At 44.6% G+C, this 26156-nt stretch overlaps 1 long non-coding RNA gene across 1 annotated transcript in view; it reads left to right on the top strand.

The window, feature by feature from the left end:
• LOC147584520 (uncharacterized) overlaps positions 1-26156 on the top strand; it is a 92872-nt gene that overhangs the window by 24775 nt on the left and 41941 nt on the right. Inside the window, exon 3 of the long non-coding RNA XR_015250633.1 lies at positions 12672-12809. This is a non-coding gene — a long non-coding RNA (uncharacterized LOC147584520). The remainder of the gene's footprint in view (positions 1-12671; positions 12810-26156) is intronic.

The raw sequence follows: 26156 nt of genomic DNA, 5'->3' as shown, positions 1-26156 counted from the left end.
TGTTTCGAATTGAATCAGTCTTCAGGGCATGAGTTAGACAAAATGGCCAAGCAACAATGGGAACAAGGCAGGTGCCTGCTTTGCCCTCCATGGGAGCCACGATCTCTTTGGCCCCTGCCAGGCTGGAGATTCCACAAAGAGAAAAGACTCTTTAAGATGCACATGGAGGGCGCTTGGGTGGCTTGGTTGGTTAAGCGTCAGACTCTTGATCTCGGCTCAGGTCATGATCTCATGCTTTGTGAGACTGAGCCCCACATTGGGCTCTGTGCTGACAGCATGGAATCTGCTTGGGGTTCTCTCTCTCCCTCCCCTGTGCTCTCCCTCTGTCTCAAAATAAGTGAACTTTTTTTTTAAAAGATGCGTATCTGGGAGCATTCCAAAGTAACTCTCAGGTAGAAATGGAAGAGGTTTTAGGGCTCACCTGATTACACCTGAGAACAGGTAGTGCACAGCTACAAATCTCCATGGGCTTTTGAGGGCAGGTCTTCTTCCAAAGATTGTATAGTTCCAAACAACTCCCACCAAACTATCAAAAGGGATTTGTACCCTTACTCATAAAGGATTCTAACAGGAATGAGCTCAAAGAACCACAAGAAGGAGAATTCTTCTGTGGGTGTAAACACTGGTTTATCAGCCTTGCTTCTCATTAGCATACATCCTGCCTTGTAATTATGCCCTAATTTGTACTGTGCAAACATCTAACAATCCCTCCACCAACAGCTTCTCTAATTAGTCAGAAAATCAGTGGCAGATGTGAAACTCGTGGGATGCTGAATATAAAATGTTAATTAATTTTAAAAACTTTGAAGCCTCTTGCAAAACCTTTCCTGAGAAAAGTTTATATGAGGGCTTCACTAACAGACATCCTTACACAGTTTTTCTGTCATCATACTACGTTTAGCATCTGATTTATACTGTTTCTAGACTCTTCTCTGGGCCGGAGCTTTTTGGTGAATCCATTAACCATTGCTTGAGTAGATGTGGAATTGGTTACTCTAACACCTCTGGCCAAATATCTGACTGGAATGTCTGACTCTGACAATCAGCAGGGACCTGCCCCCCCAACTCCAGGGTGGTATGAGAAAAGTCATAGAGTCGGGGCTCCTGGGTGGCTCAGTCGGTTAAGCATCCAACTCTTGACCACAGCTCAGGTCATGATCTCAGGGATGAGTTCAAGCGCCACACTGGGCTCTACACTGGACGTGAACCCTACTTTAAAAAAAAAAAAGTCATAGAACCTGTCAGTTTGTCACAGCAAATGATGAGGGTTTGGGTGTCTCCTTGTGAATTTCATCATATCCCACATTCAGATAGTTCCCAAGACCTCTGGGGTTGCTCTTGAACTTTCGTGCAGCAGAATTGCCCCCAAAGATGATACAGTGTGAGGAGTTGCTCTGCCTTCAGATTTAATAGCCCTCACACTTCAACAGTCATTTTCAGTCACCCCAACAACAAAACTTAGAAACTTATTCCTATCCCTGCTTCCCAGCGTAGCTGGGCATTCTCCTTGAAGCCCATAAAGTTCTACTTGAGGTGAAGATCTGTGGCTCTGCCTCTGTTTTCCCTGCAATGTCTCTGGCTGTCACTTTGGAGGACACCAGCTAACTTTGGCCAGGCTGGCATTCTCTTCCTAGTTTGGTTTCAGCCATCGCACCTCCCCAACATGTCTAAGGAAGGGTCCTCATTGCAAGGGTATAAAAACTCTCCACAGGGGCACCTGGGTGGCTCAGTCGGTTAAGCGTCTGACTTCGGCTCAGGTCATGATCTCATGGTTCGTGAGTTCGAGCCTGGCATCGGGCTCTGTGCTGATGGCTCAGAGCCTGGATCCTGCCTCAGATTCTGTGTCTTCCTCTCTGTCTGCCTCTTTCCCCCTCTCTCTCAAAAATAAATAAATATGAAAACAAAATCTCTCCGCAAACCAAAAATTACTCTCTACAGTTTTGCTTTTTAATAACACTTTCCTTTTGAAAGACTTAAAAACTGTTTCTTCAGAGCTGGACTGGAAGTCATAAAAATACTAACACTTACTAGGTCCCTCAGCATGTCCTAAACACCATCCAAAGCACTTCACATGGATTACTTTATTTAACCCTCTCACCAAGTCAGTGAAGTGAGTGCCACTATCATTGCCATTTTACAGATGGGAAAACTGAGGCCTTGCAAAGGTAAGTAGCATGCTGGGGTCACAGAGTGCTAGAACTGGGATTCAAACTCAGGTAATCTGGCTCCAGAGTCCATGCTACATGAGAAAAGGGACACCTCATGGTTGTATTGGAAAGTTTCCCTCCATCCAACTGCTAATTGCTGTCCCCAGACTCACTAGATATGTGTCCCTCTGTCCCCTCAGGGTGGACATCTCTCCATGTGCCTGTACTGCCTCAGCTGGAAAGCTGTATTCTCCCCACCACGCCAAACTCCCCTTTGCCAGAGAGGCTCATGCCTGAGGGCTGGCTGATGGCCACCTCCCTTACCCTCAGTTATTTTCAGATGGGCTCTGGGCCTCGAACACATAAACACTGGGGGGTTCCCGCTCCTCTTCCCATGGACCCCCACCCTACCCCTTTCAAGCTTCCCTCACTGTTGGCTGTTGACTCAGGTTGACATGTGCACATGTACGTACAACTGACCCCAGCTTTTAGCTCTCCAAGGGATAGCAGTGGCCATCTGCCCTCTGTGTAAATAAAGGGGGGTTTGAGAGAATGGGGCACATTTATGACCCCAAAGAGCCTCACAATTTGCACACTTACTGGAACCTCGGTGTCTGTTTCCATTGCTTTACATGATCCTTGAAGCCAGTCACACTGATCTAGCTACAAAAACACTCTGTTCTTAACATTTTGCTTTTTAGCTTGTACACTCTAAGCAGATTTTGCATGAAGGTGCAAAAAAAAGTCTTTTTATAAACAAAAAAAATTTTTTTCAACAACCTAATATCATGCAGGTGTATAGCTTAACCTAATATCATGCAGGTGTATAGAAAGCTACACGCTGCGTTCCCAAACTTGGGTGCGTATTTTCATCATCTGGGGGAACCTTTACGAATCTCAGTGTCAGACCACACCCCAGACCAAGTTCACCAGAACGTCAGAGGGTGGAGCCCAGGTACTGACATTTTTTTTTTAAAGCTCCCGAGGCAATTCCAATATGCAGCTAATTCTGAAAAAACCACTTTTTGTTTTTTTTTAAAGAAACGCAGGCTTCCTTCCTGCTAACCCCGTTGCTTCCAAAATTTCTGTATGGTTAGCAAGCTTTCTCCCTTGATGCTGGGCTCAGATCTTCCTTGGAGAGTGAAAAACTCAGCTTGCATTGGAGTTGATAATATGTAACATATGCTGAGGGCTTCCTCTGCACGAGCAGATACTAGATGCTTCCTGTGGCGGGTCGTGTGTAATCCTCCCAAGAACACAGTGGGAGCCGACAGCAAAAGCAGTCTTATTCCCACTTTAGAGAGGAGGAGGCTAAGGCTCAGAAAAGCCAAATCCCTTGCCCAAAGTCAAACAGCTGAAAAATGGTGGGATCAGGATTTGACCCAAAGAGTCAGACTCTGGAATCTCCCCGAGACAGAAATCTCTAAATTCTTCTAACGACCAGGATCGGGGGTGGGGATGGGGGGGGGGGGGGGGGGGGGGGGGGGGGGGGGGAAGGGTAATCCGTTTTTTGTCTGCTTTGTACCACCTACGATTTGATTTGAAAATTCTAGCTGTGAATTCCCGCAAGGAAACTGACTCCTAATATAAAGACCCGCCCCCAGTCTTCCGTAGCCAATGCCTCCTTTGCAGATGCTTTCGGCTTGTTGGAAAAGCCATGCTCCCCAAAAGACAAAGAGTGTCTTCACCCACCCCACTTTCTGTGTTCCCGGAACCACAGAAACATGTGTTCCCTCTGCCAGGCGAAGCGCCAAGTGCTGACAGGGCGTGTCGTGTTCGGTCCTCACAGCAGCCTCCGGTCTGCACAGTGCAACTCACACCCTCATTTTGCAATGAGGAAACGCGCAGAGCTTCGGGAACACCGGATGCTTCCTAGTAGCTGGCAGAGCTGGTCGTTGTTACGCGGCTGCCCCCCACCCCCCACCCCCCCCCCACCCCCGCAGCCCCCTTTCGAGGCTTCGGAGGGGAAAAGTGAGCATTTTTATCAGTCAAGGGCACAGCTTCTAGAAAAACAAGGATGGCCGCGGACTATGCCGCAGTCTGGAGATAGTAAGAGTGGTCACCAGAGGGAGACAGAGCTTGAGACATCAGCAGGCGAATGTCTCTTTCAGCAACAATTCACAAAGCCCAGAGCCTCCGGAGGAAAACAACCAGGGTGGAACTCTTTGTTTGGGTTTAATTTCTTCTTCTACTGCTGCTTTCTTTCCTCTTCCTCCACCTCCTGTCCTACGTCTTCCTTTTCCTTGCCTGTTTCTAAATGGTAAGGAGCAGCTTTACCGGAGTGTGCAAGTCCGAGGAGGATGTTTTCACGAGGTCCAGCCCCTGCCCAGAGCCTCGGCCCCGGAAGCCTGAGCAAACACACCGTTGTCTGTGTGTGAAGGCATGAGTTTCCACATCTCCGTCAGATCCTGGGGCTCTTGACCGAGACACAAAAGCAACACTAGATAAAATTTTTCTTTCTTTCTTTCTTTCTTTCTTTCTTTCTTTCTTCCTTCCTTCCTTCCTTCCTTCCTTCCTTCCTTCCTTTCTTTCTTTCTTTTTTTTTTGGAGGAAAGCAATTGAACACAGCCAAGGCAAAGGAGAGTTTGATTGGAATTCATCTGTAGGATTTTTTTTTTTTTTTTTTTTTTTTTTTTGCCTCAAAAGTATGTTAGATTCTTAAATACCAAAACACTGCCTGTAAGGAACAGATACACGAAGCTATTCTGATATCTGGCATCGTTTTTTAAAGAACTAGTTTCTAATTTCTGGATTTTAAACTCTCTGAAGGCTTCTCCTTACAATATGTGCCACAAAGTGGCAGCGAAATGAATTTTTTAAATTCATAGGATTGGGGCTCCTGGGTGTCTCAGTCGGTGAAGTGTCGGACTCTTGATTTCAGCTCAGGCCATGGTCTCACTGTTCATGAGTTCAAGCCACGTGTCAGGCTCTGTGCTGACAGCGCGGAGCCTGGTTGGGATTTTCTCTCTCTCCCCTCTCTCTCCCTCTCTGTCTCTATCCCTACCGCACTTGTGCACGCGCTCTCTGTCTCTCTCAAAATAAATAAACGTTAAAAAAAATATTTATTTGGTGTCTTGAGCCAATTGCTGTTGGGGAAAAGAGACTCTGCTGTTGGGGAAAAGAGAATTATTTTTCTGCCAGTGCCCCCACTAAAACAGTAACTCATTGTCCTTGGCAGTTGGAGATGCCTACCACGCTCTAGTCCCCTTTCCCTTGGCCCACTGTCCTCCAAGTGGACCACCAATCAGGCTCATTCCACTGATGAGATCTGTGACCGACCTGAGTCCTGAGGCCCTAAAGTGAGTCCTCAGGAAGGTGGCAAGATGAAAGGGGTAAGAACCCTTTGTTTCGTTTGGGGTTTGCTGTTTTTGTTTGTTTGCTTACCTGTGTGTTTTGCTCTCTTCACTTCCGAAGGAGGCATTTTGTCTCGCCGCACAGACTAAGGTGAGAAGCTCTCCATTTTTCTCTTTGCTGTTGAAAGGTTTCTAAAATACGTGTTTGGTAATATCTCTCCTATAACTCTACAAGGGCTCTGACTGCCTTGTCACCTATTTCCAAAATTATTTGTGGACTCACACATTTCTTAATTTTAGCTCTTTGTGTTTTTTTGGATATATTCTTGAAGTCAAGAGTCTCGAGCTTATTATGAAAGGGTTCATGATGAAAACACTTGTGCAGACCCATAGTTGGGGAAATAGAGAGGAGTGCCTGTCGAGAGTGGGGCAAGGGGTATACAAGAACTTTGGGCTCTAGACAGCAAGGCATTTGAAGGTAACATAATGGTCATGTAGTCATAACTTGGCAAAGAGGTTAGAGAAGGGCAGTGAATAATCAGGAAAAATACTGAGGCTTTAGCTCTGTTTGTCTCTCCCAGATGCTCTCCCTTAAGAACATGGCACACAAAACCGAGGTGAAAAGGAAAGTGACCCAGTACTGTTGAAGAGTTGCAGCTTAGACATCCCATGTTCGAACTGTACTGTGCCTTCCATTTGCTGCATAATCTTGGTCAGTTGACAATCTCACTGAGTTTCAAGGTGCTCATGTAGGAAACTTGCGGGCCCCAGTTGCTAAGATGCCTACAGGACAGGCTCTCCGTGGCCACGACTAGCATTTGCCCTGTGTCCTCAGGGGTGGTACATACATATCTTCCCACAGGCCACCAATTGGTGTAGCTATACTTAGCTGTAGTGAAAACGAGGCTGGGTCATGCCCAAACCTAAGAGAAGGGAGCTTCATGACTGATTGACAACTCTGTGCCACGAAGGACTTACTTATTGGCCGTCTCTGTACCAGATTAAGAAACCAGCTATGACAGTTCAGTTTTCCATTCTGTAAAGTGGTGGCTTCCTCCTTCAGAGGTCATATAAGAAACAGAAGGTATGCTTTAAGACCTTTAATGGAAGGGCAGCAAAAGAGCTGAGGGTGTGGCCACAGGGTTGTGCTTTGAGCCAAAGTTGAGAAAGTGCCTGTATGTCAACAACTCCTTTGATATATTTAGGCCACTTTTTTTTCCAATTTTTTCTAACATTTATTTATTTTTGAGAGAGCATGATGAGGGGAGGAGCAGAGAGAGAGGGAGACACAGAACCTGAAGCAGGCTCCAGGCTCTGAGCTGTCAGCACACAGGGCTCAAACTCACCAACCGTGAGTTCATGGCCTGAGCTGAAGTCAGATGCTTAACCGATGGAGCCACCCAGGCACCCCTAGTCCATCCTCTTAAATGATCCCGTAGTAAATCATTTTTCTTTTTAGTCAAGACACCCTGTTCATAACAGGATTCTAAAAGTTCTGTACCAGTTAAAATCTCCTGAACACGCTAAGTTAAATAGGATAAGTTAGATTTATTTCTTGTTCAGTTAATTGGGCTCTGATTGATTTTCCTCAAGTCATGAAACAAGATAAAAGTAATTCTGGGTAACAGTTGACCCCTCAGTGGCAGATGGACAGAAAGCCTCTGTCTCGGCTCTGTCCGCGCACCCGTCGTGGCAATGCTATGTTGGAAACCCTGCACAGCGCAGAAGAAATAGAAGAACTGGGTAAAGGAGGCAGGGTAGAGAGAGCAATTCAAGATGGAAAGATTCAAGGTGATGGTAGCAGCTTTAGAGTAGAGTCCTCGTCCATGGGGGAGACCCCTGCAGCTTACATCAAGGATGGTGGTCCTTTGTGGGGAAAGTAAAGGTCGGGTGAGGTGGTCCTCTCTTGAAGGATTATGGCATGGAAGCTTCGCACAAGTTCTCCATCTGCTTCTTTACTTTGTCATTTATTCATTTGGCAGATGGTGATCATCTACTGTGTGCCAGGAATGGGACTACTTGGGAACTGAAGAAATGAATTAGACCCCTTTCCAGGGGGTTCATAGTTGAGAGAGGAAGAAGGACACATACAGAGCAGTAAATGCTCTGGAAAAGTTATGAAGGTCTCTTGGCGAACAGATCTTCGATGCCTAGACTACTCATTGTATGTGCACATAGATCACAGACTAAGAGCTGAAACTAGAGATAAACACATATTTATTATGAGCTTTGGTTTTCCATGGTTTTTAGGTCATTGGATTTCCAAACTATTTTTATGACTCGGAAAGCAAGTTTTAAAGGCATCCTGGCCAGCGTATCTGGTTTAATTCTAGTCTCATTTGCTTCCTGACTCTTTAAATAAGCCTTAGCAATATTGCATTCACATTTAGTGAAGTAAATATAATTTGCAAAAATCCAGGTCTGTTTATGTGAGTTCTCATGATTATGTCAGTGCTTCTTATTTTTGGTTTATTTATTATGTTTATCCAGGGCCCTTTTCCCTCCATAAACAAAGCTATTTGCTTTGCTGCCATTTCACTGATTCCGGGGATATTTTTTGTTTTACCTCCAGCTGTTTATCAGTAGGCAAGTGCCCGCACCGGAGTAAAACCCTTCCCTACAGCCGCATGTAACTACTTAGCTCTGGAATCTTCAACAACATTTATAACCACTTTGCACCTGGTGGAATTTTTCAGGTAAATGAAAGAGATGATATCTCAGTCATCCTTTTGCCTCAGATCCTTATTCTAGATCCAAGTCATGGTTTATCATTCTGCTTATCTGATTTTTTATAGGAGCAAATGCTAATACCAGAACTGACAAAGTTTTTAAGAATTTATTTATTGTTTAATTTACATCCAAGTTGGTTAGCATATAGTGCAACAATGATTTCAGGAGTAGATTCCTTAATGCCCCTTACCCATTTAGCCCATGTCCCCCTCCCACACCCCCTCAAGCAACCCTCTGCTTATTCTCTATATTTAAGAGTTTCTTATGTTTCTTCCCCTCCCTGTATTTATATTCTTTTTGCTTCTCCTCCCTTATGTTCATCGGTTCTGTGTCTTAAAGTCCTCATATGAGTGAAGTCATATGATTTTTGTCTTTCTCTGACTCACTAATTTCACTTACCGTAACACCCCCTAGTTCCATCCACATAGTTGCAAATGGCAAGATTTCATTCTTTTTGATTGTCAACTAATACTCCATTGTATGACATTTGGGCTCTTTCCATACTTTGGCTATTGTTGATAGTGCTGCAATAAACATTGGGGTGCATGTGCCCCTTCAAAACAGCATCCCTGTATCCCTTGGATAAATACCTAGTAATGCAATTGCTGGGTCATAGGGTAGTTCTATTTTTAATTTTTTGAGGCACCTCCGTACTGTTTTCCAGAGTGGCTGCACCAGTTTGCATTCCCACCAGCAATGCAAAAGAGATCCTCTTTTTCCGCATCCGCGCCAACATCTGTTGTTGCCTGAGTCGTTAAGGTGAGCCATTCTGACAGGTGTGAGGTGGTACCTCATCGTGGTTCTGATTTGTATTTCCCTGATGATGAGTGATGTGGAGCATTTTTTTCATGTGTGAGTTGGCCATCTGGATGTCTTCTTTGGAGAAATGTCTATTCATGTCTTTTGCCCATTTCTTCACTGGATTGTTTGTGTTTTGGGTGTTCTTTATAGATTTTGGATACTAACTCTTTATCTGATATGTCATTTGCAAATATCTTCTCCCATTCAGTCAGTTGCCTTTTAGTTTTGCTGATTGTTTCCTTTGCTGTGCAGAAGCTTTTTATTTTGATGAAGTCCCAATGGTTCATTTTTGCTGTTGTTTCCCTTGCCTCTGGAGACGTGTTGAGTAAGAAGTTGCTGCAGCCGAGGTCAAAGAGGTTTTTGCCTGCTTTTTCCTCGAGGATTTTAATGGCTTCCTGTCTTACGTTTAGGTCTTTCAACCATTTTGAGTTTATTTTTGCATATGGTGTAAGAAAGTGGTCCAGGTTCATTCTTCTGCATGTCACTGTCCAGTTTTCCCAGCACCACTTGCTAAAGAGACTGTCTTTATTCCATTGGATATTCTTTCCTGATTCGTCAAAGATTAGTTGGCCATACGTTTGTGGGTCCATTTCTGGGTTCTCTATTCTGTTCCATTCATCTGAGTGTCAGTTTTTATGCCAGTACCATACTGTTTTGATGATTACAGCTTTGTAATATAGCTTGAAGTCCAGGACTATGATGCCTGATGCTTTGGTTTTCTTCTTCAAGATTGCTTTGGCTATTCAGGGTCTTTTCTGGTTCCATACAAATTTTAGGATTGTTTGTTCTAGCTCTGTGAAGAATGCTGGTGTTATTTTGATAGAGATTGCATTGGATATGAGGATTGCTTTGGGTAGTATTGACATTTTATTATTTTCTAATTTTTTTTTGAAGTTTATTCATTTTGGGGAGAGAGAGAATGTGAGTGGAGGAGGGGTAGAGAGAGAGACACACACAGAATCTGAAGCAGGCTCCAGGCTCTGACCTGTCAGCACAGAGCCCGACGTGAGCCTTGAACCCAGGAACTGTGAGATCATGACATGAGCTCAAGTCAGATGCTTAGCCGACTGAGCCACCCAGGTGTCCCTTTGGGTAGTATTGACATTTTAATCCAAATCATACAAATCTTCTTAGAGGGAATCAGGAACTTTCTGTAGCCCTGGTACATGGTGGTGATAATACTGTCGAGATTATTTGGTGTGGCAACTATGAACTTGGCTGCAAGCTACTGGGCAGAGCCATGTGTCAACTTGTACCCTCTGCACCTGTCCCCCATGTGGCATGTGATATAAATGCCAATCAGTGCGGGGCGCCTGGGTGGCGCATTCGGTTAAGCGTCCGACTTCAGCCAGGTCACGATCTCGCGGTCCGTGAGTTCGAGCCCCGCGTGGGGCTCTGGGCTGATGGCTCAGAGCCTGGAGCCTGTTTCCGATTCTGTGTCTCCCTCTCTCTCTGCCCCTCCCCCGTTCATGCTCTGTCTCTCTCTGTCCCAAAAATAAATAAACGTTGAAAAAAAAATTTTTTTAAAAATAAAAAAAAATAAATGCCAATCAGTGCTGAACTGAATGTACTCTTCAATTATGTTTTAATATATTTCAAAGCAGTGAATAATAGTGGAAACAATTTTAAAGCATCTGTTGTACTATTTTTTCACTTAAAATGTTTTGTTTACTTGCTTTTCAGTCTCTGTAGTAAAAGATCCTAGACCCTTGGTCTTTGGGCTTAGATTTCTGGAGTCATAATGCAAATCTAGTGCTCTTAGTAAGCATAATGTTCCTAAAATATTTCTTTGAACCAGGATGTCAAGAAAAAGCTAGAAGGGAAAAAATTTTTCTTTATGAGCTATCAGTTGGCTTTCTGTTACTAAATAACAAATTATCCCAAAGCTTAGTGGCTTCATAAATATTATCTTACAGATTCTGTGGGTCATGAATCCAGACACAGCTCATCCAGGTGCCTCTGGTTCGTGGCCTGTGAGGAGACTGAGATCAAGCTGTCAGCTAAGACTGTAGCCTTCTCTGGGGCTCCGTCCAGAGTGTAAGGCTTCACTGGGGAAGCATCATTCACTTGGATGCCTCAGGTCCTCACTGGCTGTTGGACGAAGGCACTTGTCCTTTACCAAGTGGGCTTCTTCATGAGGCAGCCCACAACATGGCCGCTGGCTTTCCTCAGAGGGAACAAGTTAGAGAGTCAAAGGTCCGCAAGACAGAAGCCACAGTCTTTGGCACACAAACTCAGAAGTGATGTCTCTTCGCTTTTCTATTTGCTGGAATCAAGTCACGAGGGCCAGTCCACACAGAAGGGTGGGTGATTTTCACAAGGGCAAGAATTCTAGGGGAGGAGGGATTATTGGAAGCCCATCCTGGAGGCTACCTACCACAGACTGAATGTGAGTATATGTGAGTATATGTGACTTTGGAAGCTGATCCTTCCCTAGTCAACCCTCAAGATGGCTAAAGCCTCAACCAACAGCTTGATTGCAGCTAAGTAACAGACCATGAGCCACAGCCACCCGGATGTGCTGTGCCTGGGTTCCTGGGCTACAGAACATACAAGCTATATTTGTTGTTTTAAGTCACTAAGCTTTGGGATAATTTGTTAGGCATGTACATATGTGAGTGTGTGTGTGTGTATACGTACGTATATGCCTACACACACACACCACACACACAGGAATTAAACACAAATATCCTTCAAAACAAGATTCCTCTTCCGATAAGATGATTCCCGTAGCTTGAGCCGTCTGTTTTGTGTCACCAAACACATTCTTGATAGACAGGTTTACATTTTCAGGATCACTCTCTGAGATATTTCTCAAGTTTGAAAATAAAATATTTACTTCTGTGGACTGAAGGAAAGAAGGAATCCATAGCTTTAGTTGTTGTTCCTGGGAAAGGCAAGTGTGACCCTCCTGCCTGTTGGATGAGCCAAGCAACCTGGGTTAATTTGCTCAACTCTAATCATTGGAGTTTTCAAATGTGTCATTATAACGCCTTCTCTGGGCAGTCAAGAAAATAGGCTATTGTTAGGAAGCAGTTAATATTAATAATGATATTGATGCCGGTACTGAATAGAGAAGGCAGAAGGAATGCCGGGATAGAGTTCCTTCAGAGGCGTCTCTAACCCAGACAACACGAGCTCCAGCTGTTGGGAGGCTTTAAGATCTCCAGGATCAAGGAGAGGTCACATGACAGTCACGAAGTAGAATAATTTTCAAGGTCGCTGCTGGATGCAGATACTTACTATGACTGCGCCAGGTGTAAAAGAGGCGAATGAGAAGAAGCCAAGGAAAAAGAAAACTATGGTGGCCTCGTCTGGATCTTTGGCCCAAAAACCATCGTCATTCATTGAATGGTCCTTCCCGTGACCTTGCAGATCCTGCCTATACACATGAGCTGACTCCCCCGCCTTGCCCCCCTCATTCCAGCCATGCTCACCTGCTGTCACTCCAGGTCTTAGTATGCACCTGCTTCCGAGCCTGGTATGTGCTGATCCTTTTGGAACACTCCTCCTGTGGTTATCATCCCCAGGGCTTGTTCCACAATTCCCTTAATGCCTCTTCCCAAATGCCGTTTTCCCAGAGAAGACTTTCCTGTCAAGCAAACAAACAAACAAACAAACAAATAACCAGAAAAGCTTTCCCTCTGTCAAAAAGTGCCCAGGTCATCACGTAGCCTTTACTCTTCTTTTTCCTTCACAGTGCACCCCTCCAGATGGATCTCACAAGTTTAGCATCTGTCTCCCCCAGCTAGACTGTGGGCTCTCTAAGGGCAGGATGCTGGCCATTTCATGCATTCACCACGGAATCCCCAGAACTTGGATCGGCACCTGGCACATTGTAGGTACTCAATCAATTTTTGTTGAATAAATATTAAATGCTTATATACTTTGCCAGATATAATTACCAGCAGTTCCAGACATTTGCTTCTACAGACCTTGCGAGAGCTGCTGGGAGAAATCTTGTTACCATTATCACTATTTGAGCGTTGGATTCAAAGAAGTTAAATTATCCAAAACTGCCCATTGAGTGGGTGATGGATGTGGCTGTGATCCCAGGACTGTCTTAGTCTGCGCTCTTAGCCTAATAACCCCTTTCAGTGAAATGATTATATAAATACAGTCAGCCTTGAAGTAGTAACAGAAACTCCTGTCGAATTGTATACATCATTGGGACTTTGCCTGGTCCCTGCTCGTGAAAATAAGACAGAAAACTGCATCCAGGCCGGTATTGGCAGGTTCTGTCACTGCTATAATTGAGTTCCTTTCCTCCCTGGAGCCCCATCTTCCTTCCTTTTCTGGACGAGAGCTCTCAAGGAATAGTTTGGGTGAATTATCTTTAATTTGAAAATCAAGGGCAGAAAAGCAAACTCTCTTGGTAATTGCAGGAGGATTGAAGGGGGGGGTGGATATTTAAAATCACAGGTTTGTTTCTGATGCCAGGAGAAAGCTGTTGAGGGCAAGGGATTGGAGCTTGGGATGAAATGACCAACAGCCAGATTCTCTTTCTGAGACCCTGCCAGCGCTCAGTCTGTAGAAGGAATTTAGGAGATTGGGGAGTGTGTGCTAGTCCCGGGAAGATAATGGCTTGGTTTTGTCTTCTCTGTTCTAGCACCTCCTGTTTAATTGCTTTCTGAGTGGCAGGCACCATGCCGTGCACATAACCTACTATGTCCCTGCAAACTCTCAGCGAAAGCAGGGATTTGACTATCCGTGTGTTCATCGCTTAGAAACACCAGCACTTGCTCAAAACATTAGTAATTAAATACACAGTGGTCGCTGAATACCATCTATTTTATCTGTGGAGTTAGACGCCAAAAGATTCTGGGTTTTTTCATTACAGAATATATGCCTGCACATCTGTTTAGCTTGGTGGATACAGAAGTACGAAACCTAGGCTGGAGTCAAACGTAGCCTTGTATGCTCAGATTGGTTCTTCCGCATGACTTTTGCGGTACTGAGACGAGACAAACTCTCCGCTGTAAACTTCTCTCTTCACACGGCTCGTGTTCCTGGTACGGCCTCATTCACCAGCACACCTGAAACTAATGACGTTGGTTAGCGTACTCACCGAGGTAGCGATTGTCAGTAACAGCCAGCCAGGCGGTTGGCGACAGCCTGCTAGAATCTTAGATGACAATCAGAGGAACCCCCTAAGATTGGGTCCATCTCCTTGGGGGCAGGATCACAGGGTTTTCAAAGATCAAGGATACATTTCTAGTAAAATAAAATAAAGATATAAGGGCACAAGGGTTCCCATAAAAATAAAAAAATGAAAATGAAGAAAAGCAAGGAGGAGGACATAGTCCTGGGCTGCGGAGACAGCAAGGTTACGGTAATTATCAACCGTCTTCAGGCCCCCATGCAGTTCCCTTACTGGCCAGCAGAGAGCGCTGTTGGCATGCACATGTAACCTTGCATCTCCAGCCAGGCCAAGCTTCGCTTACACTCTTCCTAGAACGGGGTTTGATACGGGGAGGACAGCTTAGGTGAAGGTAAAAAGCACTGGACTCAGAATGAGGAGACATAAGATACAACCGTAGCCCAAGCTCATCCTTGGCAAGTCTCTGTGAATCAGTTTGGGGGCTGTCAAAGGAGGGGGTGGGCTGGACTAGTAAAAAAATATCCTTTTCCATGTCCTGAGCGCTTACTGCATGCCAGACCCCATGCGAGGCCCTTCCATCAGCAGGGGTACCAATCCTGACTCTGCTATACGTAGGGGATCTCTGTGATTTGGGTCAAGTTACTCACTCTCTTTAAACTTCAGTTTCCTTGTCTACAGATTAGCTGGAACAAATCTTCCTGAAATTACCCTGCAGATTAAATTTAAGTGGATGTATACAAAGCCTTTAGACACATCACCCGACCTGTCAACAAACGGCAGCTACCATCAATTACCGATTTCTTTTTTTCTTGTTTTTCTTTAAGTCTATTTATTTATTTATTTTGAAAGAGAGCACGAGCAAGGGAGGGGGAGAGAGAGAGAGAGAGAGAGAGAGAAGGGTTAGCACAAGATCCAGTGGGAGGCTCAAACCCAAGAAGCCAATCACAAGATGATGCCTGAGCTGAAATCAAGAGTCTGGTGCCCACACGGGCTGAGCCCCCCAAGCATCCCAAATTACCGATTTCATTTTATCTCCACGATCATCCTGCAAGGTAGCGAGTCCCTGTTTTCTGTTCTATAAGTAAGGACTCCTGAGGCTCAGTGATGTTCAGAATGTAGCTGTGGTGACCTAGCGTAAAAGTAGCATCACCTGGATCAAAATCGAGCAGTGATCTTTCTACTACACTATGCTAAGCGTTCTTCAACCTTACACACTAGATTTGGACTCTTCCATCTTTTGGACTCTCACTTAGCCATGGGACTGATGCAGGTGGAAGCAGAAACAGCGTGGCATTCACAAGATATACTAGGCTAAGCGAGCCACCCCCTAGGATCAGAGCAAGCTTACCACGTAAGGAGAGATGGAGTCAGCTCTGAAACTTGCCAGTTTGGTACCAGCCGCTTTAACCTAATGTCTTGGCAACTTTTGTGGTTGTTGTTTCGGCCGCTTCCTTTCACCCTTCAAAGTATGTGTGGAAATTAACTCTGTAAGGGGGTATAAGTCATCTTTTATCTAGAGATATCTGAAGGAGCAGTGTTAAATCAAGGGCTCTTGGATAAAGTCTCACGAAACGCCACTTGGGAAGCTTCTGCTTCCCCAATGTATTGCCCTTCATCCAAGTAGATGGAACCCTCCCCCGCACCTGCCCCCCTTATGGACAAGGACCTTCCCGCTGCTGGATTGTATCACGCCACACTTAGCGCCTTAAGAATAACACAAGCCACCATCTATGTCTGCCTCCCTGTTCCATTCTGTGTTCAACACCCAACACATACTGTTCTCTGTTCTCCCAACAACACTGCAGTGTTTGTATTTTTTTTTTTCCTGTTTGACAACTGGGGAAACAGAAGCCTGGAAGGAAGGGTGGTGAACCCCATAGTACATGATTGAATGGGGATGTGAACTCAGGATTGTTGGACTCCAGATGCCACTGCCCTTCTACCCCTCAATTTCCCCTCCCCAATAGTCCTCGCTATAGAAACGGATTCGCTTCTGCACCTCAAGCTACCTTATGTCTTTGGAGAGTCACAGGGCTGTGTTCTGGCTCAGTTTGGTTGGTTTTTGTAAGAAGAATTCACTCTCCCGTCCCTTGTTGGCTTTCTAGTAGGAGGAGCCTGGGATACGTTTCTTTCTCTTCCTTCGCACGTGGGTTCTGGGTAAAAATCTGTGCTCTGGACGCAGTGGGATGCATTGCATTGGATTTGGAAAGTTGGAAGCTCTTCTTTCCCCACCGACAGTGGCAACAGAGGCGTGGGCTGTGGAGAAGAGTAGCCTCTGTGCCCCCCTACCGATCACCAGCTCAGTGCTGAGGTGGTTCTCCAGGATTGCAATGGTTTCTGCAGCTCTCTGACTCCCGACCGCAGCTATGGCAGTGAACCCGGAAGCTAGTCACAGACGCCTAGCCTTTCTAGTACTTTTGTCAGCACTTTAGTCTCTGTTTGAAATACTTCTAGTTATTTCTCCTTTCCTGTCTAAACCCTGACCGGTATTATTCATAGCTTCTTCTCATGCTTCTTTTCTTCTAAATACTCCTTAAATACAAGGGCGCTCTTAGATTCCGGATCTTCCCTTCCTGTCTTCTTACTTAAGACACTGTTTGGGATACCACTTGTATCTGTGTTTTCACTTATAATCTTTATGCCAGTGATGTCCAGTTCGGCATTTCCAGCCTAGACCTCTGCTGTGAGCTCCCGTACATGTAGCCAAATCTTCAACGAGCACATTCATGTGAATATCTCACGTGCGTCACTGGGCACATTCACATGAATATCTTGCGTGTGTCCTAGTCCACATACTTTTGCTAGGTAGCAAACCACCCCAAAACATAGTGGTTTAAAACACCCATTTTAGGGGTGCCTGGGTGGCTCAGTTGGTTGAGCGACCGACTTCGGCTCAGGTCATGACCTCACAGTTTGTGAGTTGGAGCCCCGCATCCGGCTCTGTGCTGACAGCTCAGAGCCTGGAGCCTGCTTCCGATTCTGTGTCTCCCTCTCTCTGTCCCTCCCCCACTAATGCTCTGTCTCTCTCTGTCTCAGAAATAAATAAACGTAAAAAAAAATTAAAAAACAAAACAAAACAAAAAAAACACCCATTTTACTATGCTCACAGATTCTTTGGGCCAGGATTTCAAAGGGGATACATGAGAGCTGGCTGATCTGTAATACACCATGTCAGAGACCTCAGTGGGGACAATTCAAGGTTCAGGCAACTTGATAGTTTGGGCCTAAAATCATGTGGATATGTTTGGCGGTTGATGTGACCTGTTGGTTGAAAGCTTGGTGGAGCTGTTTGCTGGGAAAACTGCACGGAGCCTCTGCATGTGGTGTCTCCACCTGGTGCCATTTTGGACATCCTCCCAATATGGCACCTGCATCCTGAGAGTAAGCATCCCAAGAGGGCAACAGAACAGGAGTGCGTGAAATTTTTATGATACAGCTTTATAAATCACATGGCATCAATTCTGTCATATTTCGTATTTGTCGTGGCAGTCACAAAGTCCCCACCCAGGTTCAGAAGGAAGGAACATAGACCCCCGTCTCTCAGCGGTGGACATATTGAAATCCAAATGTAATAAGAGCATGTGACCATCTCTAGAAAATACAATCTGCCACATATGAAAAACTCAGCATGTCCAAAACCCAAATCATCATCTTTCCTGCCCTCCTAATCTGCATGCCCTTAGTGAGTAATGCCATTATCCCTCAGTCACATGAGCCAGAAACTTTGGCGTTGATCCAGAATCCTACCCAACCCCCTCACATGGAACCCTAGTTCCCACCCACTTAATTTGTTATCCAGTTCTTCCAGTCTTGCATTCTAAATAGATCTAGAACATATCTCTGTTTATGCCCATGGCTTTGGTTCAGGCCATCCAATTAGGCACCTGTCTCTCTCCTTGTTCTGGCTTCCCCCTCTCCACCCATCCCCAGCTTCACACCTGTTTTCTGAGCTGCTGTCAGGGTCCTTTTCTGAATTCTAAATCAGAGCTCAGTACCCTTCGTGGGCTCCCCAAATGCCCTAATTTACTGTGTCGAGCCATCAACATGAGCTCTTCCTCTACCTCACTCTCATGGTGACCGTCTTTACCCTCCAGCTATACCAACCCATTTCTGGGTCCCCAAAGTCACTGAGGACCCTTCCACTGCTGCAGAGCCCTTGCGCACAGTTGCCCCTTCTGCTGTCCTTCGTCCCCCCCTTCCTTGCCCTCCAAGACTCAGACAAGGAATTCCCTCTTGCAGGAAGACTTCCCCATGTCTCCTCCCCCAGGCTGAGTAGGCAGCCACCTTCTTGATTTTCGTTCACTTCTTCTTTATATTTAGCTAAACCATTAGCTTGCTTTGATATTGGCAACCTTCCATTTCTGATTGCTCTGCAAAACATATGCGATATGGAACTTTAAAGCTGAAAGGCAGCTCGCCTATATGTTCCAACTTATACAGCCAAACTTGGATGTTGTCATTTTGGGAACGAGAACCGTTGTCAGCCAGGTTATACAGATCAGACGTAGGCAGGTTGGGAACTTTCTCTTTGGACCCCTAGGAAGACTTAGCCCCTCTCCTCCAGGGAAAGAGGAGGCAAGGAGATTGTTTTTTAGCTTTGAAAAGATCTTCAGTTTTCTTTTACTGATCTCTCCGGTGAAAACATCCTTCATGAATGAATCAGGCATTTTCTTTCTTCTTTCTTTCTAATTTGTCTTATTTTACGTTTTCTGCCTAAAGTGAGGGAAAAAGCAAACTCACAGGATTCACCCTATCGAAGAAGTAACTCCAAAACATCCAAACTAAATCAGAACTTAAGTTCTCTCTTTTCTTCTCAAGAGTATTTACTTCCTTCTTACAATGCTGCTGAAGGCAGTAGTTGATATGGTTCGAGAAAACCAGCAGACATCAATAGCCCCGATAAATAAAATTGTCACAACCTCTTCAATTCCACATCTAGCTCCTTGATCTAAAAACACTTTCTTCAGGAAGCCAAGGTGTTTTATTAGTAAAGTGATGTGTTTGCTCCCCAAAATGAGGAAGAGGTGAAATGTTTTTTTAAAAAGACAGAAGAATATAGTAATAGGAAGCTGCTGTTTCTTCCCCTCTTGTGTAGGGGAGGAAACAAGCAAAGATCATCTGTATTGCGACCGCCAGCATTTATCAGTTTTGTCTGCTCTCATTGCAATCAGGTGCAGAGTTCTAAGAAGCAGAACCCCGGGAAATGGCTTCCATCACTCTCTCCAGTAGAACGAAGCAAGGGTGACGTGTTTTCCTACGGCAACTTCCATTGATGCTTTAAATATAGCAGGTACAAAAATACTTAAATCTTGCAGGTCAGGGAAGGAAAGGCCAAGAAGTGTTATAGTGGCTTTGAAACAAGCCATAATGATTTGGCCTCTGTGAGACAAAGATGACACTACCTCGTTGTAGAAACTTTAGAACTTATCACCTACAAACAGAAGGAACATCTCCCATGGTCCTATCACTTACAGATAATCATCGCTAATATTTTAGTGCATATCCTAACAGTTCCTCTCTCTCCCCTTCTCTTTCTTCCTTCTCTCTCCATCCCCCTTCTGTGAGTGTGTGTGCGAATGCGGGCGTGTAAACGTGGACTCAGATACACGTGTTAACAGAATGAGAGCATACTTTAGTTCTTGTCTCATGACCTGAGTTTTAACCTACCTTTTCAAACGTTTTTCTGAAATTGTATTCAATGAAACCATAGAACACCAACGTGAAATGGTAGGGGATGTACCCAGTACTCTGCTGGTGGGTGACAATGGCCTTTGAATTATAGAATTTGGGGCATCAGTGACTGGCTAAGAAGGAAGCTGCTTTGGGTGGGAACTGGGAGGAGAATGAGAAACTCAATGGTGCCAAAAACCTCGTTATTTCTACCCAACATGGACTCCACCAGTGGACATTCCGTGCAGAGCGCCTGGTGACCTGACTCCGTCAGGATGGCATCACTGTCTGACGGCTTCCCCACCCAGCTCTGCTTCTTGACCATCCCTTCGCAGGCCTCGCTGCGGCTTAAACTTTGTGTTGCCAGCTCTGTCTCAGCATCTGCCTCCCGGCGAGCCTACAGACATAGGCCCTCCTGTGAGTCCCAAGAGCGTTCATTTGCACATTTGGCTTAGGAGTAGGATTGCCCAGTAGACTATGGAATACTCCATGAAATTTGAATCTCAGATCAACAAGTCAGTGTAAGTATGTCCCAGGCAACATGTTTAGGATATACTTATCTAAAGAAAGTCATTCATTGTTGATCAGAAATTCACATTTAACTAAAAATCTTGTATTTTCATCTGCTGAATCTAACAACTCACTTCTGGGGTTATCTTTGTATCTATGAAACTTATCTCCTTAACTAGATCATAAGGTCTTTGAGAATATGGGCCTCAGGTTTTAGAATTTTTTGTTTCCCCAGAGCCTCCTCAGGAAGCAGTGATTTCTAACTGAGGGGTCCTTGAACAGTTCCTGGAGGGCCACAAACGTCCTAGAAAATGAAAGCTATGTTTTGTAGCTTTGTGCTCTGTAGATGAAAAGTAACATATACAATTGCCTGTAACTTGCTCAGTATTCCTCAGTCCTCACAACACTGTGAAGTAAGCTTCCTCAAGAAAAAAACAAAACAAAACAAAACATAATTGCTGTTTCCATTTTACAGATTAAAATTAGAAAGATCTTGTGCTTGTGTGCACAAGATCACACAAAAGATAAATGAGATATTTAAGTCACATTCTCAGTCCCAGAAATCCTGTAGTCCTTCCTTCCTATAGGAAAAACATGGCATAATTTTGTCAATTGAAAGATACATACGTTCATGGGGCGCCTGGGTGGCTCAGTCAGTTGAGCGACTGATTGATTTCGGCTCAAGTCGTGATGTCATGGTCATGGGTTGGAGCCCTGAGTCAGGCTCTGCACTGAGTGAACCTGCTTAAGATTCTCTCTCTCTCTCTCTCTCTCTCTCTCTCTCTTTCTCCCTCTCTCTCTCTCTGCCCCTCCCCTGCTCACAAGCACTCTCTTTCTCTCTCTCTAAAAAAAAAAAAAAAAGACAGCTTCAAGTTAGCTTTTGTATAGAAACAAGTCTGTTGTTAAAAACGAATGACAGACAATAGTGTGCCTTTGTGTGGGAAGCCCCCATGGGCCCTTCTCAACTAAATATGGAAAATGATGTTGAGTGTTATAGTCTAATGTTTGTGTCCCTCCCAAAATCCATAGGTTGAAGCCCTAACCCCAGTGTGATGATGCTACAAGATGGGGCCCTTAGGAAGTAATTAGGTTTAGATGAGTTCATGAGAGTGGGGCCCCATGATGGTATTAGTGCCCTTCTAGGAGGAGGAAGAGACACCAGAGCTTTCTCTCCGCCATGTGAGGTTAGCACAAGAAGGTGTCTGTCTGCAAGCCAGGTAGAGGGCCCTCACCGAGACCTGAATATTCCAGCACCTTGATCTGGAATTTCCCAGGTTCTAGAAATGTGAGAAAAAATATCTGTTATTTAAGCCACCCGGTCTGTAGTATTTCATTACAGCAGGCTGAATGAAGACAGTGAGTTTCAGATTGTCTCTGAGTCTTGACCAGCACAGCATTGTAACATTCGATATAACAAAGACTCAATGATGAACGTTAGGGCAACATTCTTTGAGTTTTAGCCACATGGGGCTATTGGCCAGGAGTCCAGTTGCAGGCCTGCCATCACTGCATTTTCCAGAACTTACACTGCATTTTACAGATGATGATAAGAAATCAGAAGAAGCAGTCCTACTGGCCCACCCCTGCCTGAATTTCCGTCCTGCACCCTAGAACTTGGCTGGTCTAGCCTGAGCAAATTGTCCAACTCTGTTGTCAGCATTCCTATAGAAAAGGGGCATTTCTCCCTTTCTTATAAATACAAATTGTGCCACTTGAAAATAAATCCAACACAGGGGCACCTGGGTGGCTCAGTCAGTTGAGCGTCCAACTTCAGCTCAGGTCATGATCTTGCAGTTCGTGGGTTCGAGCCCCACATCAGGCTCGCTGCTGTCAGCCTGTCAGCATGGAGCCTGCTTCCGACCCTCTGTCCCCCTCTCTCTACCCCTCCCCACTGTACTCTCTCAAAAATAAACATGAAAATAACAATAATACATCCAATACACAAAAGCATGAACTCATAAAACATAAAGTTGGAGATGGCTATTCACATTACACAGTGTCCTTCATTTAGATCCTTCTTTTCTGAAAAATCTTCCACATGGCACTTGCTCTTGATACAGAAGTCCTTAATATCTCATCAGGGCCTTCACAATCAGGTTTTTCTCCAGCCACTCCCATCTCCAAGGGCCCAGTACCCTGTATTCAAATTACAATCAGTTACTAGCTGTTTTATAGAAATACCACAAGCATTTATACCTTCTTTCCCTTTCTTTTGCTCCAGTGGCAACAATCCCCCCCACACTTTAAAGCTTGATGTGTATCATAAAGAATTTAGTTTTACCCAGAGACGCCTGGGTAGCTCAGTGGGTTGAGTGTCTGACACTTGATTTTAGCTGACGTCATGATCCCACGGTCTTGGAATTGAACACCATGTTGGGGTTCACCCTGACAGCATGGAGCCTGCTTGAGATTCTCTCTCTCTCCCTCATCCCCCTGCCCTCGCCTCTCTCTCTAGAAATTGAAATTGAAAAAAAAAAATTAGTTCTGCCCAAAGAGAAGGCTTGGCCTTTTCCCTCAAGTCCTCACAGGTCATCTCTGGGCTCTTGTAAGTTTCATGCTTGCTAAGAGGTTCTTGGTTTGCCTGGGGGTTTTAGGTAATGCTCTATCTGGCAGTCTAACAATGTGACTTAGGATGGGACCGTCCACACCATGTGGTATTTGGAGTGGAGACTGGCCAGGAAGATCGATAATAGAAGGTAAAGTGGATACCTTAAGTAAAGGGGCATCAGTTGACTTGGAAACTGAGGTCAACCATGTGAGCAATGAGTTAATCAGTTGTGACTACATGATGGAATCCCAACAAAAACTCTACTGAGTCTTGGGTGAGCTCCCCTGTTTGGCACTGCTTTGCACCACACACCAATATTGTCACACGTCAATGCCAGCAAAGTGAGGCTGTCCCCAAGTCAACAAGGAGAGAACAATGAAATATCTGCATTGGATACTTCCTCCCACTCTGCCCTATGTGCTTCCTCCCTTGGCTGATTTTAATCCATATCCTTTCCTTGTAATAAAACGTGATGATGAGTATAGTATCTCTGAGTGAGCTCTGTGAGTCCTTCTTCAGAATTATTAAAACAGAGTTGTTTTAGGAACTCCCTGAACTTAAAGTTGGTGTCAGAAGTGAGAGCAGTCTTGTATGGATGGTGCTCCCAGTAACCTGACCAGCCCTTGGAGATACTTTCTGACTCCTCCAGGAGGCTCCTTCTCTGGGGCCCCACATGTTTTCATACCACATAATAACACAATATATCAGGGTTCCTGTGTGTATTAGTATCTGATTGCTGCTGTAACAAATTACCACAGGCTTAGTGGCTGAAAGAAACACTTCTATTGCCTTACTCTTCCAGCCCTCACAATTTCAAAATGAATTTCACTGGGCTAAGATAAAGGTGTCAGCAGGGTTGTGTTCCTTCTAGAGGCTATAGAGGAGAATCTGTTCCTTTGCCTTTTACAGTTTCTAGAGGTTACCTCCGTCCCTTACCTCATGGCCTCTTCCTCTGTCTTCAAAGCCAGCAGCCTAGCATCCTCCATTCTGTCCCATTCTGACAATCCCACCAGTTGTTCTAAGGTTTCTTGTGATTGGGGGAGAGGGGGTCCCCACATTATCCGGGATAACCTTCCTATCTCAAGAGTCTTTTTTATCCAAGTTTATTTATTTGTTTCGAGAGAGAGAGAGAGATCTCAGAAGGGGCAGATGGAGAGAGACAGAGAGAGAGACTCCCATGCAGGCTCTGAACTATCAGTGCAGAACCCAATGCGGGGCTCAAGCCCACAAACCCTGAGATCATGACCTGAGCTGAAACCAAGAGTCAGATGCTTAACCAACTGAGCCACCCCTGAACCACATCCCCCCACCCCCCACCATCTCACGAGTCTTAACTTAATCACACTTGCAATGTCCTTTTTGCCATATAAGGTAACATTCACTGGTTCTGGGAATGAGGATGTGGATGTCTTGGGGGAAGGGGCATTATCCTGCCTACCACAATGCTTAATAATTTTGATCCAAAATTATCTCAGAGTTTATTTAAGTATCATAAGCCCCCTATTTGCATTAAAGTAACTAAGAAGAATTACAATGATTTACTTTGGATTTATTGCTGGGATCGCTTAACCTATTGATAATGGCAGATACATTTATTGATGATGGTCATAACAACTATAGGCTTGCTGTACACATCAGCTGAAACAGTTCCTATAAATCACTTAGAACAGTGCCTGGCGCATAGAAACTACACAATCCATGGTAGTTTATTGAAACTATTATTTCTCCTATTATTGTTATCATTACCATTATTTCTCTGATACATAACAATGGCGTGAAGTATGTGGGAGGTCAAAATGCCTCCCTGAAAGAGAAAAAAATATCAAATGTTGGTTCTAGATCTTAAGAGCATGAGAGAAGAAGAAAGGGGCGATGAGAAGGGAAGAACAACAAGAAATTGGAGGCATTTTATTGAGTTGAGAATCTCACCTTCGAATATCCATATCCAACACGTATGGATTATTCAGTGCGGTTTGAAACCAACACTGAGGGAAAGCAGAAGGGGGAGGGATAAAGGGCAACTCAACTTTCTCCGGGCCTGTAGCGGGTCTGGGGCTGCTGAAAGGAGGGACGTGCCCCCTATCTGAGCTAGTGAAAGACACAGATCCCGACAGCCCCTTCAGCTCACCCAGGACCGCCAGTTACCGTCTGCCTCACTGCCTCTTCAAGTCTAGGGGCAACGTGAATAAGGATAATGATGTGAAAGTAAATACAACATGCTGGTAATTACTTCTAGGTTCTGCCCTTTCATAAAATCTAATAAAATCGGACTTTAAATGTCTATCTTCATAATGCAGCTGTGATATGTTTGTTCTGGTATTACTTTTTTTTTTTCTTGGTCTGTCTCGAACTAAAAAAAGGTACGTTTCATTGGAAAACAGTACATTTTTTATTTTAAGTGGAATAGAAAAAAATTGATTTTTTTTTCTAAGCTCTAATTGCAAACATGTCAAATAACATGTCACATTTAAAGGCTGTCATGGGAGCCGAACAGTGTAATTGTATATGGACAGTGCTATCTAATTTAGCTGGGTTTGCATGATTTACTAGGATGTGTTGCCATCGGTTGCATTATTTAGATCTTTGATAATCTCCTTCTTTTCCCTAGTAATCTAAACCTGCAAATTTTTCGCTTCTCTTGCATCAGGAGGTCATTTTTGTCAATCACATTATCTGGATGCAACAGGAATTAAGCCCAAAACAGAGGTGGAAAAAAGGAGCGACCCAGCAGGTTAATAGTTTAGAAAGCCAGAACTGGTGTTCTGGGCACCCAGGATAAATGGGCTAGTCCGGGCTTTCAGGGATCTGCTTGTATATGTTTTGTGGAACTCTGTAATTGTTGGGAAAAGTCACGGCCAAAACTTTTTCTCACGAAGAAGGCTTCTTTATGTCCTAGTATCTCTGAATATAATATAAATTCAGGTCACAGCACTAATTTGTCAAACTTAGGTTGGGTTGCAACATTTTCAACACAATTTGTTTTCAGTAAGAACTGAAGTGAGCTATTTTCAAGCTTCTATGTCCTACACCAGATTAAGTTTTAAAAGCTTTGAACTTGATTAGTGTGAATGGGTCTCTGTATTTATGGGCCTACTGCCCCCTTAGGAGCCCTCTAGGCTTATAAAATAACAGTACCCTTTGACATAGTTGAGATGCTCATAAAACACAATAATACTGATGGCTCTAGCTTGGGGCTCTTCACACGGGGCCATCCACATTCTCTGTTCTCAATCCCAGGCTCCAAGCCCCATGCAGGATAGGTGTGAACCTTGATAGCATCTGTCCGAGGGAAAAACAGCAGCTCAGTCCGAGGCAGCTGATGAGTCATGAAAAGTTCTGGAAAAACAACTCATAAG

Source organism: Puma concolor, chromosome A1 (genome assembly GCF_028749965.1).
Source record: "Puma concolor isolate L17-30 chromosome A1, mPumCon1.1.hap2, whole genome shotgun sequence".
Taxonomy (NCBI): domain Eukaryota; kingdom Metazoa; phylum Chordata; class Mammalia; order Carnivora; family Felidae; genus Puma; species Puma concolor.
This window is presented reverse-complemented; position numbering and strand designations above follow the sequence as displayed.